Raw genomic sequence first — 14,495 nt, forward strand, 5'->3', positions numbered from 1 at the left:
GTTGCCCTGCGACAAGTAACCATATGTTCTTTGAAATTCCCACGTTGTGAGCGGCTGCAGTCACTATATACACAACGTCCCTGGAGCCTGAGGCAGAATGGCTCCGTTCACTGATGCATTTCATGTGCCACTGTGGGCTGTTTGAGTGTGTTTGCAGGGTCTTGTTGGCAGCTCTGAGTGGTGGCTTTCAGAGGAGAGGGTTTAGTGTTGGTTTTAATCTCATCAACACCAGAGCTGCTGTTGCTAACGTTTCCATAAAAGCCGGCCCAACACTATGGCTAACTAAGTACAACATATGCAGGAAACACTCTGCAAAATAAAAACATGCATATATACACTTGGAGGTCATATATTCGTCCTTACAGCTCGAGTAACATTTATCAAGTCATGCTGACGTGTGCACTTTAAAGTGGAGGACATGTTAGCAAAAAGCCACATGTCCTGCTCCAGTGACATGCAGACAAAGAGGTTGAGTGCGTTTAGATATTTTCTGTTGACCGTTATATAATCATAGTATTCTTCTTGCATATTGCATTTAAATATTGTGCAATCCTTTTGTTTTCTGAACCTTCAAAACCTCATATCTGCACTTTGATATATTTCCATGAATATTTCTCACTTATAAGCCCAATGTAGCTTTTCCAATCTTTTAGTTGCTTTAGACACTATCCCTTATTACGCAAAGGTGTATGTGCAGAGGACAGAGTTACTTCCTTATCACAGTGACATCGTGTGCCAATACGTCAGCTGATGCCTGCGATGTCTCTGCTGCAGGGGAGTGTACAGACACAGACAAGATGAACTTGAGTTGATTTGACAGAGAGACGCACTTTGGAACTCAAAGAAACTTCAAGCATATCAGGTATAATGACTATTACATGAAAGCACATTTTTCAAGGTACAGTAGTAGTTGTAGTTAGATTTGCCAGTATTTGAAAACCATGTGAATAAATGTAAGCTACAGTGTAGTCTGTGTTTATCGGTATAAAGCCCACATTGGTTGGTTTGGTTTGTTCTTGTTTCTGTTTGTAGTGTGAAGTATCATCCACCTGCTTTTCCATTGGAATTGGCTGTATGCAGGAAAACAGTCTGTGTCGAGAGGTAAAAGGGCAGAATGTGATTGACTGTACAATCCCAGAACCCCTCTGCAGTCATCTGAGAGAGATGGTGTCAAAATAAATGTATTTGAACAGATATCTGTGTGCAAGCGCAGCTAATAGTCCTCTCTCAAACTGGAGGTACATTACAGTCTGATTCAGACACCCTTTTTTGAGTCTTGCGACTGATTCTGAATTTGGGACGAATTTTAGCTCAATCCCGAGTGATCCTGTTTATACTGAAGCATGACAGCAAATCACAGCCTGATCAGCTGCTCCTGACCGATCGGATGATTTCTGGCATTTTTTTACGCTTCGGTCATACGACTGCACACGCTCTGCCCTGAAAAGTTGGCCATTTCTCCTGGAAGCCGTAATGTTTTCAGACAGAAGCTGATGGCTCAAAATAATCTAAATTTCTGTTTTTTTTCCCAATATGGTGCCTTTGGGGCCAAAGGATGCAAATAGATTGAACTTGTTTTAAGCTCACACCTTTTGAGTTAAGTACGGTACTTGTTTTTAGTGTCTTTGGTCATTATAATACCATTAAAATGGAAATAATTGCTTTGCCGTAAAACAAAGTGGCTTAGAAATCGCAAGCTTCTTTTGCCGGGTCGCTTCAGTGTGGTGAGGCTTTACGTAATGTAACTTAGCTCCACATGTTTTAAAAGTTGCTTGTCCAACACTATGATAATCTTTTTTTCAAGCTTTGTGTGAACAGGAGGCGATGCTTATGTACAAGTAACTTGTGCCCTGCATTATAAATACTGTGTTTACGTGCAGGCAGAGAGCAGAGGTAATGAAGAAGATTTAATGATCAAGTCTTGTTCATTTTAAAAAATATGCAGATGTACTAATATTGTGTGTGTGCATGTGTGTGTTAAAGTAGCTCTGCATCGTCTTACAGGTTTTGTGGTTAAGCATAAAGCCTGTGTGTGTGTGCGCCTGGAGGCTCTCAAACAAACTTGCCTGTCTGCAGAGCAGGGGATACACACATACAAGTACACACACAAAGTGAGTTTGGACACACAAAATCATCCTTCAGGGCAAGAGTGGCTGTGTCACTCTCAAATGCAACAAGCACACACACAGCCCACAGCCCACAAATGCAAGCAGATACAAAGGGATTACAAACTGAGCAGCTCTACAACCATTCATGTAACCAGATTTTCTTTCTCTGTCACTCTGTCTCTCACTTGTCCACACAAGAAAGCTCAAACACACACATAGAAACACACACATGCAGAAGACACAGGAGTGTAGCTGTACCCTTCCACTCTTGTGAGCATTTAGTACAGTTATGTAATGCTGAGTTTGGATTAATGAAGCATATGCGAGATGGGGCTTTTTTGACTTAGATGATGGTTGACAGTTTTTTTGTGTGTGTGAGTGTGTGTGTGTGTGTGTGTGTGTGTGTGTGTGTGTGTCTTGTTTCGTATTTTCATTCAAGTATTCAGGGTTTCAACTTGTATGTGCCCTTGTTTTCTAAGACACAACCACAAAAAAAACCTTCAGCCTGATTGAAGAGGTCATTTTGGTACAACATTCAAGATTTTTGTATTTCTTCTCTTCTTTTTTTATGATTGTTTGGTGTAATACAACATTTGATAGTGATTTGATGAAGTGGTAGCTAGCTTGAGCTTCATTTCACTGCATAGGACTAGTGTAACAGTAAGGCCATATACTCAGGCTTCTATCCAATAGATACAATGTCTGCCTGGTAAATGAGACAGCATTGATTGTTTACATAAAATAATAATAATAACAATATCTATTTCAATAAATTCATAACTATTGCAACGTTTTCATTGCAAATACTCAATTTGCAAACCAGTGAAATTGCTACTATATAAATTTCCCATCCCTTGTGGGGATATATCATCATACAAGTATTATTTTGTCAAAGAAGAAGCTGAAAAAAAAGCTCAACTGTTTATTCATCTGACTTCTGGACATTTCTTTAAGCCTAAGGAATTCTTTATTCACTTTTTAGTTCCCCCACTCGTTGTGTAAAGTAATTTGATTTGGTAAGATGTGTAAGCTTCATATTAAAGGTGGTGAGTTAGGTGTCAGTGTGGCTCATACTCATAATGGACAGAAATATGAAAACCAGACCTATTTGTTTACTATTGTATGTAATGTCAACTTTTCCAACATGAGCCTTTATAAGTGATCAGGACTCGTGCACAATGAACAAGGGTTACAACTTCAAAAACAGAGTTTAATGGGATGTTAAGAAATAAGACTTCTTTGTCCTGTTATGAAAAGTCTCCCACGAGCTATGTTGTCGATAAAAAAAGGCAATAACAGCAAAGAGAAATAACAAAAAATGCACATACATACATAAATGCACTTATTAAACACCTTACTTTGGCAGCTGATATTACGGAAATACATGAAATATGATTTGACCATTACATCTGATATGATGCAATGCAATGTGACACAATACATTGCAATTAATTGACAATAGTGGAAGCTCACTGTTGTTGTGAAGTGAACATTAAGAGAAGAAAATGAATGTCCGCTAATCCATCTGCTGCACCTTTCATTTCGTCTCCTCTTTCCATCAGAGCTCTCGCCTTGATGCGTCTGCAGGTGCTCACATTATTTATGCTCTGTGTATTGTATGCTGTTCCAAACATCCCATCCACTTGACTGATACCCAGCGCTTGTTTTGATTAAAGTAATCCATGCTCTTGCTCTCGTGTGGTGCCTTATTTGCACAGACTCTTTCAGGTGACTGGCTGTGCACCTAGAGGACACTTCCTCACTCTGCACTGGTCCTTTAGCAGTTTTTTGATTAATGTTGTGATGTACGGCTCTGGATCCAAGGCCAAGGCTTATGGAAATCAGCCCATCCGTCCTCACTGGAATATGGGAAATGAGTCACAGCACTATTTGCAATTCAGCACACGTCAATTCCATGACCTTCACCATGGATGGATTGCCATTCTGGTCATCTCCAGAGACCTGAACAAGAGTGTGTCAGCATGCACATGTGTACAGAATAGTACTATTTGGTCAATGAAAAAATGGCAAAAATGCATTTACTAACTGCTTAATCAAGTAATGACTACTCATAATATCTTTGTCAACGTATATGGAGGTTATAATTCACAGGGCAAGCTTATAAAAAGCTTGACAATAATTCTGGTTTGGTATTGTTATGTTCCTCTAGATGCACTACAGCAGTCTTGGTAATCTGTTCTTTGCAGGATTTCACAGCCCTCATAACAAATGTGTTAGTCATGGTGTGGGAAACAAGCACAAAAAAAAACATGTCAGTAGACAGATCGCAAAATCATCACTTGCAAATGAGCGTTGACAGGATTATTGGCAGCACTGAGTGATCAGACAGAGGGAGATGAATGATTTATGCCCCTTGTGTATGCGTAACCACCCATCCAATGTCAAATCATCGGGCCGCAGTGTGATGGATCAATGATTTACAGCCTGCGTGGCAGATTCTCTCTATGCAACCAAGAAAAGTACATGAGACATGCATCTTGTACAGTCCATAATTATCAACAAACAGAAGGAAGTGTTTCAGGCTCTTGTGCTCTGTTTAGATCTGTGAGGATGAAGCAGGAATCTTCTGTTGATGTAGCATTGCAAATTTCCACCAGCTGCATGGCTCTGTTGGCCTGTACAATGATCTCTGCTTTGGATTTGCACGAGTGCATGTTTCTGAGTGTGTATGTTTATATGACTCGATTTTCTGTCTGAAAAGCATTTGGGGGAAGTATCAGGTCACATACACTTCTGGCACATTTTGAGTGATACCTCTATGTAGTTTTGTAAAGTCGTGTTTGTTCTGATTTTTTTTTTTTTTTCCCTGATTATGAAATTGTAGTTTGTTTTAGAAACTTTAGGACATCATCATAAAATATATGAATGCATAATGCTTTCATGCAGTGAATATATTTGTTGCTTAGCTATAAATTAATTTCAACAGATTAATGAATCTGTGACATTCCCAGGTTCACTGTCTGTCTCCATAAATAAATATGACATTATAAAACAAAAAACATAACAGTAGGGTGAAGATGCACGTTACATACAAAAGAATGGATTTACAATTTTGAGACGATAATTGTTCATTGCCTGCATTTATGCTTGTATCTTTCTTATTGTAAGGCCACACATACTCAGCCTGATTTTTCCAGAGCTTGGGGCAATTATAACCAAGAGAGAAGTGAAACTTGAATTAGCATAAATTTGAATTTCTACCTTACTTGGCATAATATTAACTATAATGATACCACTATTGATTTTGGATGGTGTCAACCAGTTCATCTTAAAAATGTATTTGACTGATGCAGGAAAATGCATTTACAACATTTCCAGGGTTGTTTTATTGTCAGTTTTTTTTTATCCTTTGTGTAACTAAGCCCATGGCCATGCACACATCAGAGAAGTATCAAACATTGATTTTCACAAATCTTTAAAGTTTGATGAACAACCTTAACTCTGCTATGGAGAAGAATAAAGTTGAACTCAGATGTCATTACTCAGCACATGAGTTATTAAATCCACATTTGTCACTTGCAAACCTTAACACATTTATACCAAATGATTAAAATAACATTCCATTCCCATAGCTGTGTACAGTATATCCTGCGTCATTCAGAGTCCTGCATCATTACTGCACCCAACAGCAGACAATATAAAGCCACAATATATTTTTTTATTCTGGGTCAAGATCCCTCAAGAATCGGGAGAGTCTGGAACATCATTTCCATGTTATTGAGTCCTCCAGACACCCAGCCTGCCTACAAGAGTGCCAAGTGTAGAGGACAGATAAGTCTTTATAGGAATCTAATATTTATTTCTGTGTGAGACAGTGTTTTCATCATTAAAACACCGAATGTAGACTGTCCTTTGGAAGATTGGGTTGTTGTTTTTTCAGTTCGAGGACTTGTAAGAATCTACAGTCTCTTTTTAAACATGCAGTCCAGAAAATGTTAAGAAATTTCACATCATGCCCCTGATAATTTCCTTGTTGGACGGGATGAGATGTCTCTGGAAGCAAGATATAACATAGAAAAGACAGGCGGAAGTCACAGTGTAATGTTTACAACATATCCATGAGAGCGGAAGGAACCAAATCTAACTCAATGATTTTTTAAGCTTGTTTACCTTCTATAAATGATGAGTGTAATTGGACTTACTGAATGAAAAAAATAATGGAAAAATAACTTACATGTGAGCAGATGAGAGTATGAAGCAGATTCATTCTGTGCATAAAGATCACACATGAAAAAGTCTGAAGAAAGTGTATGTCCTACAGACCTTTGTTCTTAAATATTGATATTTGCTCTAATTTCTTTGCTATTTCAATTTTCATGGATTTGTATGAGGTCTTCTTTTTTGACACGTCGTGAGTGAGTGAGTGAGTGTGTGACTGGATGGCATTGTTGTCTGTTCAGATGAGGACAGCGAGGCCTGGCACAATGTGACGCTGCTCTGGCTCTATTTTACAGCCTGTGTCGTCATTCCTTACAGGTTTATTCCCCTGTGGAAACCATAGATAGGACTTGTTATATGCCTTTGTGCTCAACAGGAATTATTCACGTTTGGTTTTACCCGACAGTATTGACCCCTTTTGTGTCTATTTCAGCGTGCGTGTGTATGCGAGTGTGTCTCTCTAGTCGAGCAGCAGTACCAGTAGATATGTGTTATTGTCCTCCTCCAGTGCAGCTCATAAAAGTGACTCCTCATCTCCTGGCCCGCTGGAGGTGTGGAGGATTTATTATGGAGTGAGTGAGAAAGAAAGGCGAGTGAGAAGGAGGGAAGGAATGGAGAGTGGGAGGGAGTGAAAAGAGAGAGAGAAGAGAAGGAGAGCTAATGAGTTAGAGAGGACAAGGCGGCTGAGTGGGAGGTGGGGAAGGAGAGATGGATGTAAATTTCAAAAAGAAGGAAAGGAATGCCTAGGAAGCTGAAGACGAAACAAGGATGTGCTCATCATGCTGCACGACATTTCCAAAAAATATGTGCTTAAAACAACATTTTCCTTGCTTTTGCACTTGCAGCTATAGTTAGCTTAGTCTGTGAAAACAGGGAGCAATAGCTAACCTGAATGAGTCAAAGGTAACAAAATACATCGACCAGCACCTCTTAAGATAACTGGTGTTTTATGTTACTTTTTACCTTTTTAAGCCTAATTCCTGGCTTAGATTTAACAGAGTCTCTGATGGATGTCGAGCTCGTTTACAGGGACGAAAAGACTTGGGACTCAGAATGAGTTAACTTAGTATTATTTCTTCATATTTCGACACACTGTCTGTTGTCTTGAAAAAGAAGAGGAAGAGACAGTGTAATGTGGTGATTAGAGAGTTTGGAGCTCTTTGGACAAAGCTAACCAAGCTGTTTACACCGCTTTCCAGTTTCTGTGCTAAACTAATAATCCAGCTAGCTTTTTATCATGAAGACGTGAGAGTGTTATCAATCCTTTCATCTGACTATATCTCAAAGTCAAGAGGCAAATTGAGAAAATTCTGTCAGTGTGTCACAAATATGTCAGACTATTTAAACTTTTATCTATTTGTGGTTTAGCTTTTCTGGCTTGCTCACATCTCGACAAGTCAGGGAATGCAAAAGAGCATTTTTCTTCTTCATTTCATTATTGGTTTGATGTATTAAGCAAATAACAAGCATAGAAATGCTTTTCGGCTGATTTTCTTACTTTTTGACAGAGATAGGCTAAGCTTAGAGACCATAAAGATCAATCCCTCCACCTATCTATTAGCATAAACCCAAATAGCAAGTTTTCAGACAAGCTGCAAATGAAGAATACCTAAGCATAGCTTAGCAAAATCAACTCAAAACAGGGGAAAACAGCTAGCATGGCTCTGTCACAGAAAATTAACTAGGCAAACGAGCACCAGGAGCTTGTTCATTAACATTTTATTCAAGACGTCCTGGAGTCTCTGATAATTTTCTAGCTAGCTCACAGGCACAGCTCAAGTCAGGGCACACATAGTGTTGCACATAACCCAGAATTTACCACATTTATTTTTTACACTTTGTTTGTTGTAACCTATTAGTTTAACAATACAGATATAATATGTTGTTAAATAGTCTAAAAGGCACTCTTATGCATATGTTGTTACTTTGGATGTAAAAAAAAAAAGTATCCAGGCTAAGCTAAGTGGCAATTGCTTTACATAAATCGGACTGATATTAATCCTCCCATTTTACTCAAAAGTCAATCCTGTAAAAAAAATCTGTTGGGGTTGTTAAATTTGCTGACATGTTGCCCTTGCATTCAGTCTGTTTCAAAGATGTTCTAATTGTTTGGGTTTTTTTGCTATAGCTCACCTGAAATAGTGTGTTAACCCAGACTAAAAAATGTGACTTTTCATTTTTCAACTTTGTTGTATTCATTTGAAAAACAGTTTTTGTTTGATTTGATTTTGTTGATTTGGGCGCTTAAGAAGAGTTGGAGCGGGCTAGAAGAGAGTGGGAGTTTGGAAAGGAGATATAGATTTATTTATTTATTTTAACAAGGAACACACAGAGGAAGCAGAGGCGAGTTTGGCTTGTGAGGCCTGGACTGCCCATCTGTCTAACTGTCCCTTTTTTGTCTATTTTTTATCCATCTGTCCATCCCTGAGGCAGAGTCCTATACTCACCTCAAATCAGTCTCAGCCCTGCATCCCCGCTCTCTTCTTACTCCATCATCTCAAATCAACATGAAAACGACAGGACGACATGCAGAGTTAGGAGAAGTGAAAAAGAGTGAAGGTTGTGAGGAAAGGAACTGAGTCACATTTGACAGTTTCCTCAACAGAAACTGAAGACGCTGGTGGGAAATACACACATGCGTACCCACACAGACATGCGCGCACACACCTCATTCATGCGTGTATGATTTAGTGCAGCACGCAGTGCCGTATGTGCAGCTATATACCACCCCCTATCCTCCTCCTCTTCCTTCTCTCCCCTATTGTCTCTTTGGCTGTTGCATTTCCTTGCAGCTCTTTAACTCTATAGCCTTCCCTTCTTATCTCTCTTTCTCTCGCTCTATCTCTCTCTCTCTCTCTCTCTTACTCTCTCGCTCTACCTTTTCCAGTTAGTGAGTGTGTAAAACTGTGTGTGTGTGTTCTTGTGTGCATGTGCCGGGGAGCTCATTCTCTTTCGACTTCAGGCAGAAGATGGTAAGTAATGTCTTTCTCTCCTGCATATCTGAGACAATGTTTACAATTTTTGGATGTGGAGACGTCTGGTTGTTTGTGCAGAAGTACTCTGTGTGCTTGTTCAATGAGTAAAGGATTTTGTATTATGAGCAGAGTGGAAATGGGAGTGCATGAAATACATGAACATGTATGTATGTTTTTAAAAAATAATTGGTGCTCTTGCATTTATACATGTGTGCATGTGTGTGATTGCTAATGCTGATGCCTTGAGGAAGTGTGCTGTCAAATTATGGAGGAGTTCAGTGGTTTGATGGGTGAGTAATGTAACGATGGGACTGTTGACTATAGCTTAAACAAGCAGGAGAGCTGCAGGAGGAAGAAGAGGAGAAAGGATGAGGAGGCTAGTGTCTGTGATACTGTTGTGTTTATTGTAGTAGAAGGTGCTGAACTTGCATATAAAAAGAGAGGAGCTATTGTATCTCATGGACATTATCAGTGTTTAAGTCAAGCGATCACCTTCCCCTTAACTGATTCTACTACATCCACATTCTCATTTAGCTGCTGCTTTTAACCCAAACCCCTTACAGCGAATGGAATAAGAAGCCCCTTGATCCTGATTCCTCCGCTGTTATCCCTTGTCCCTGGAGTTATCATGTGCTTCCCTTCAGGCACTGACATAGCAGCTTAGCCAGAGCGCTACTGTAAATGGAAATGAGGGCAATATGGATGAAGAAGTGTGGAAGCAGCACCTTCAAATCCATGATGGCTTTAAAGCGCTGACAAGGTTGAAGCAGCAGGGTATTGATGTAGCTGTGTAACCTCTGCCGATACGTCCGATTCAGCGATAAATTTAGAGCTTTATAGATGTTATGAAACACAAAGATTCCCACAGTGTGCGAAAAGGAGAATCATGCAGGGCTAGTCACTGCGGTTTGCTCTTGTTTTTGCTGTTTTACACATATTAGAACTGACAAACTAATTAAAAATGAAACACTTGGATCTTGTTTCCCAAAATCTTATAGCTTATAAAGTAAAATATGCAATATATATAAGTATCATTTTGTTGTATTAAATTTCATTTACTTTGCAAAATGTGTATAAAAATGTATCATTATTTATCACATTATCAATGTAGGAGAGTATTTAAAAATAGTTCCACATTATTTTATGTCAGCTTAATATGAAGTTATTGCAAGCAAGTTGCTTGAGCCTTCGATCACGCAAAGCCTCAAAACAAGAGAAAAAAAGCTAGCAGGGCATTGTCACAGCAAATGAAAACTACATCAGCACCTCTAGAGCTTATTAATCAACATTTTTTATCTTAGTTAATACTTTATTAAATGGTATTCCTGGACTACAACAAGAAACAATTACCAGACACGTAATATTCTTATTGCACAGTCAGATTTTTTAAAGAAAGACTTCAGAGTCTCAAGCTAAAATTTTAACAGGAACATTTTTGACTGTGCTACTTATACACTTTTGCCATTTTTAAAAATCTGATTAGAACATTTCTTACATAACCTTAGAGAAAAAAGACACATCAGTGTCAAGCTGGAGTGTAGATTTAAATCACTGTTGACTATAAACACCAGCTGTCAAGTGCTCGATATAAAATACAGTTTAGTATTAAATCTATGAAGAAAAAATGTTCAATGGTGTAGAATAGGATGGCTGAGATATTCGGGTTTTGCAGAAGGCAGGACTTATTAGAATGTAAGTGATATATTGTTGCAGAGAGCAGATGACAGGCGATAAGGCCAGAAGGAAAAGTGCTCCTTTGTCCTTGATTAATGTACCCACATTCTGCTTTTTTTGGCACATTGCAACCATGGACCATTTGGGTCAAATTGCTTTAGGCATTAAGTCAAACCCCCTTTGGTGAGCTTACTTCATGTGTACATTGAGCATGTGTTGGGATGTTTTATTTGTATAGATGATGAATTAATCACAAATCTTTGCGTAAAGTTTGATCTTGCTGTCAAAGGTCTTTCCTTCGAAACATGTATTAAGATCATGCATCCGTAGAGTGGAGTTTGCATGCACTGTATGCGATCTTCTATTTTTCTCGAGTTATTCTCGCCCACTGACTCTGAGAGATTGCCTCGAGGGGGACCGAGAAAGAATAGAAAGAGTACAAGAGAGCCTTGAATAGAGAGACAGACGGATAGATAGAACAGTGTGGAGAAAGCAGGCAGAAAATGAAAAGCGGCAAGGGGAATGGATGGGCGAGACTGTCTGACCAGCTGTACTGAGCGTGCTCAGTCACCATGTGGGCGAGGAGGAGGGGGGTTGCCGGTGAGCAGTATAGACAGGCCTGTCAAGTCAGCTCTGCCATGCTGGCAACTCACTCAATAGCTCATTAATTTGTGGTATGTAGAGACATGACGAGGGCCACAGGAGGGTTGTGATAAATGACAATGCAGCACGTAGCACATGCTTCTGGTCAGCTGTGGTTACTGGTTGTTTGGCTTCTCCAGCATGGCTTCCTTCTCATGCTTAGTTTACTCTGATGGGAGCCATTGGAGAGCAAGCTGGTTCTTCTTTCAATAAATCATGTTTATGAAGATGTTAGCACAAACTTTTAAATCAGTTCAAAGCTCTGGCAGCCCACAAGTGAAATTTGATAAAGATATGTTGTATGTCAACACCATAGGCTGTAAAAAATCTTGGACATAGTCTCATTGAAGCTACACATCACCATATCGGATTTGTCAATTTTTGTCAATATTTGATGTTTATTCACAGATAATGAAATTAGCTTGTTTTGACCAAAAACGTATTTTGAACAAGGATGTAAGTCTGTTTATTTTTGCAGTGAAAAAGTGGGCATTTCAATAGTTGACCTTATTTGCATCCCTCTGCTTTCGGAGCCAGCTTCAAGTAGAAACTTGAAATGACAGTTTTGCATTGGCTTCATTTGCAACAGTGGAAAAGGAGAATCCTTGTTTATTTAGTTCTATTTTTTGTTCTTTCAATTAATTGGGCCGATGGTGACTTTGGGTCGTACCGCATTGAATCACCTATTTTTAGGGAATTTGAAAATAAAACCTTGAGCAAAGGAACATTAGTTCAATCAAGCAACTCATGAACTTTTAAAAATGCTTGTCTTTAAATTAGTTGTAGCTGACTGCATAATGAGCTACATGCCTGCAACTGCCAGCAAAGTAAAAGCTTCCTCTACACTTGCACACATCATCACTCTCACTAATAGCAATGCCTGTGCGTGTGTGTGTTAAGAATCCATCATAATGGTACCCTGTGGAGTTTTTGACCACCACTAGTAATGTGATACATTTCACGGACAGTTTCACACTGTTTTATTGATCTTCAGTTGTAATAGTACAACCACAATAAAAGCGGTCAAGAAGAAGAGTGTACTCTTGTGATTGTGGTTGTTAACAGTGTGGTGTTTTGAAATACTTGGCAAATGATTCACATTGAAAAAAAATATTTATTTACAAGTAAAATCCCCAGGTTGCCTTTGATGGCTTTTGCTTATAGGTACACAGTGAATTCAACAGTAATTTGAATATACCTTATTGGTTTGGGATTTGGTTTGGGGTTTTTTTTTTCAATCAACAATGGCCAGGCCCTTAAAAGATTTGATTTCATTGATATTCAGATTTAGCATTTTTAATGTTTTATTCCTGAACATAGTATATCAGTTTGTATCCATTTGTGAAAGTAAGATGTTACCCATGAAACAACATTTTGAGCTGATATGTGTGTAATTTTATAGGCACCCAGTTGTAGTTTTATTAGTTAAGACAATGTTGAAAAAACTGTCATCCTTTGAAAGAGGGTTTATAAACTGAAAGATGTGCAGTTTTAAAGGAAAATTGTGCAACTTTTTGATTCAGTAGACGTCACTCTTGAGCACCAGCATGAAACCAAAACAAACTGCTGTTTGGTGACACCACCACCAAACTGAAGCCTTCGCTCTACTCCATCGACACCTACAACCCCCTCCTTTTGCATTTGCACAAAGGAGTCAAGCCCAAGCGACAGACATACTTGTCCTTTACTCAGGCTGCAATTGCCCTTGAACTGCATTGTTGTCTTAGCAGGCTGCTGTTAGTGATTTTTAGTTATCTTTTAGCTTTACAATGCATTCAATTTTCAACAGAATGATCGTGATCTAAAAGTGTTTAAGTGACATTCAAATAAGCAATGTTGGTGGAATTAGCTTTCTCCCAACAGCTGCCTTGCTGCTATAGCATTTAGGAGATCCACGTGAAGTTAACTCTCCGTTTTTTCAATTTGCTACCTCCTTTGGTTTCCTGCCAGTTTCCATTATCTGAGCCGTGACTTTGATGAGGGCAACTACTGTGAATCTTCAGGATTTAAATGAGTGAGGGATTGGATGCTCATCTCCTCGACATCCCTACTTAGAAAAAGCAATCTATTATTGAATCAAAATGTAACAGTTTGATGACGAAAGGTCAGGAATATCTAATGTCTTTAGGTATTACTTAAAGTAAGCTTGGCTCTCATACAGGCCATTATTATGCCAGGAGTACATTTGATTTTGATTTGACATTTTGATTCAAATATTTAAATTTCACTTCCCAGTGATACAGCTGGAAGCACTTTTGGATCAGCAGTGTTGTTCTGACAAAATAGCACATGACTCTCCCGCCAGTAAATGAGCAGTATGATACCTGTACACAAATCCAGATCCCAATCATTTCTTATCTGTCCACCAGAGTTTAGAGTGTGCGTCTTGAACAAAGAGGCAGAATTGTAACCTCCTTCCAACCTCATTAGTGTAGGTAATAAAATTCTTCAGGTGCTGAGCTATTTGAAGACTGCAGCATTTCTGGAAGTCCTCCAATCATGGCTGACCCCAGTAGACCAGTAATATCTGATACTTTGGGATACTAGAAATAAATTACATTGCAGTTTATTGACACATGTTATTTCCCGTGGGATTTCAAGTTAACATGTTGGGTTCAACAATAACTGTATGCTTAATCAGCGACGAAGAGATGTTGAGTCTGACCCATTTCAGCCTAATGATTGTCACTTTGATTGATTGCAACGCAGTTGTAATGAGGTTTAAAACATTCATCAATAATTGATCTTGATTCGTGGAGCCTTCTAAAAAACACATTATATTTACATTTTGTCTAGTTTCAGAAAATATACGACCACTGAAGTGTGATGTTGATGGTTACACTATTAACAAGGTAATGTACATCAGATTGTGTCCTACATATTGAAGCATGGGCTTCAATATTTAAACTGGCGAGTT

General features: G+C 38.8%; 1 protein-coding gene across 10 annotated transcripts in view; it reads left to right on the top strand.

Moving 5' to 3' along the window:
- Window positions 1-14,495, top strand: part of gphnb (gephyrin b) — a 98,513-nt gene that overhangs the window by 57,827 nt on the left and 26,191 nt on the right. The window lies entirely within an intron of this gene.

The sequence above is a fragment of the Symphodus melops genome (genome assembly GCF_947650265.1).
Source record: "Symphodus melops genome assembly, chromosome: 1".
Taxonomy (NCBI): Eukaryota; Metazoa; Chordata; class Actinopteri; order Labriformes; family Labridae; genus Symphodus; species Symphodus melops.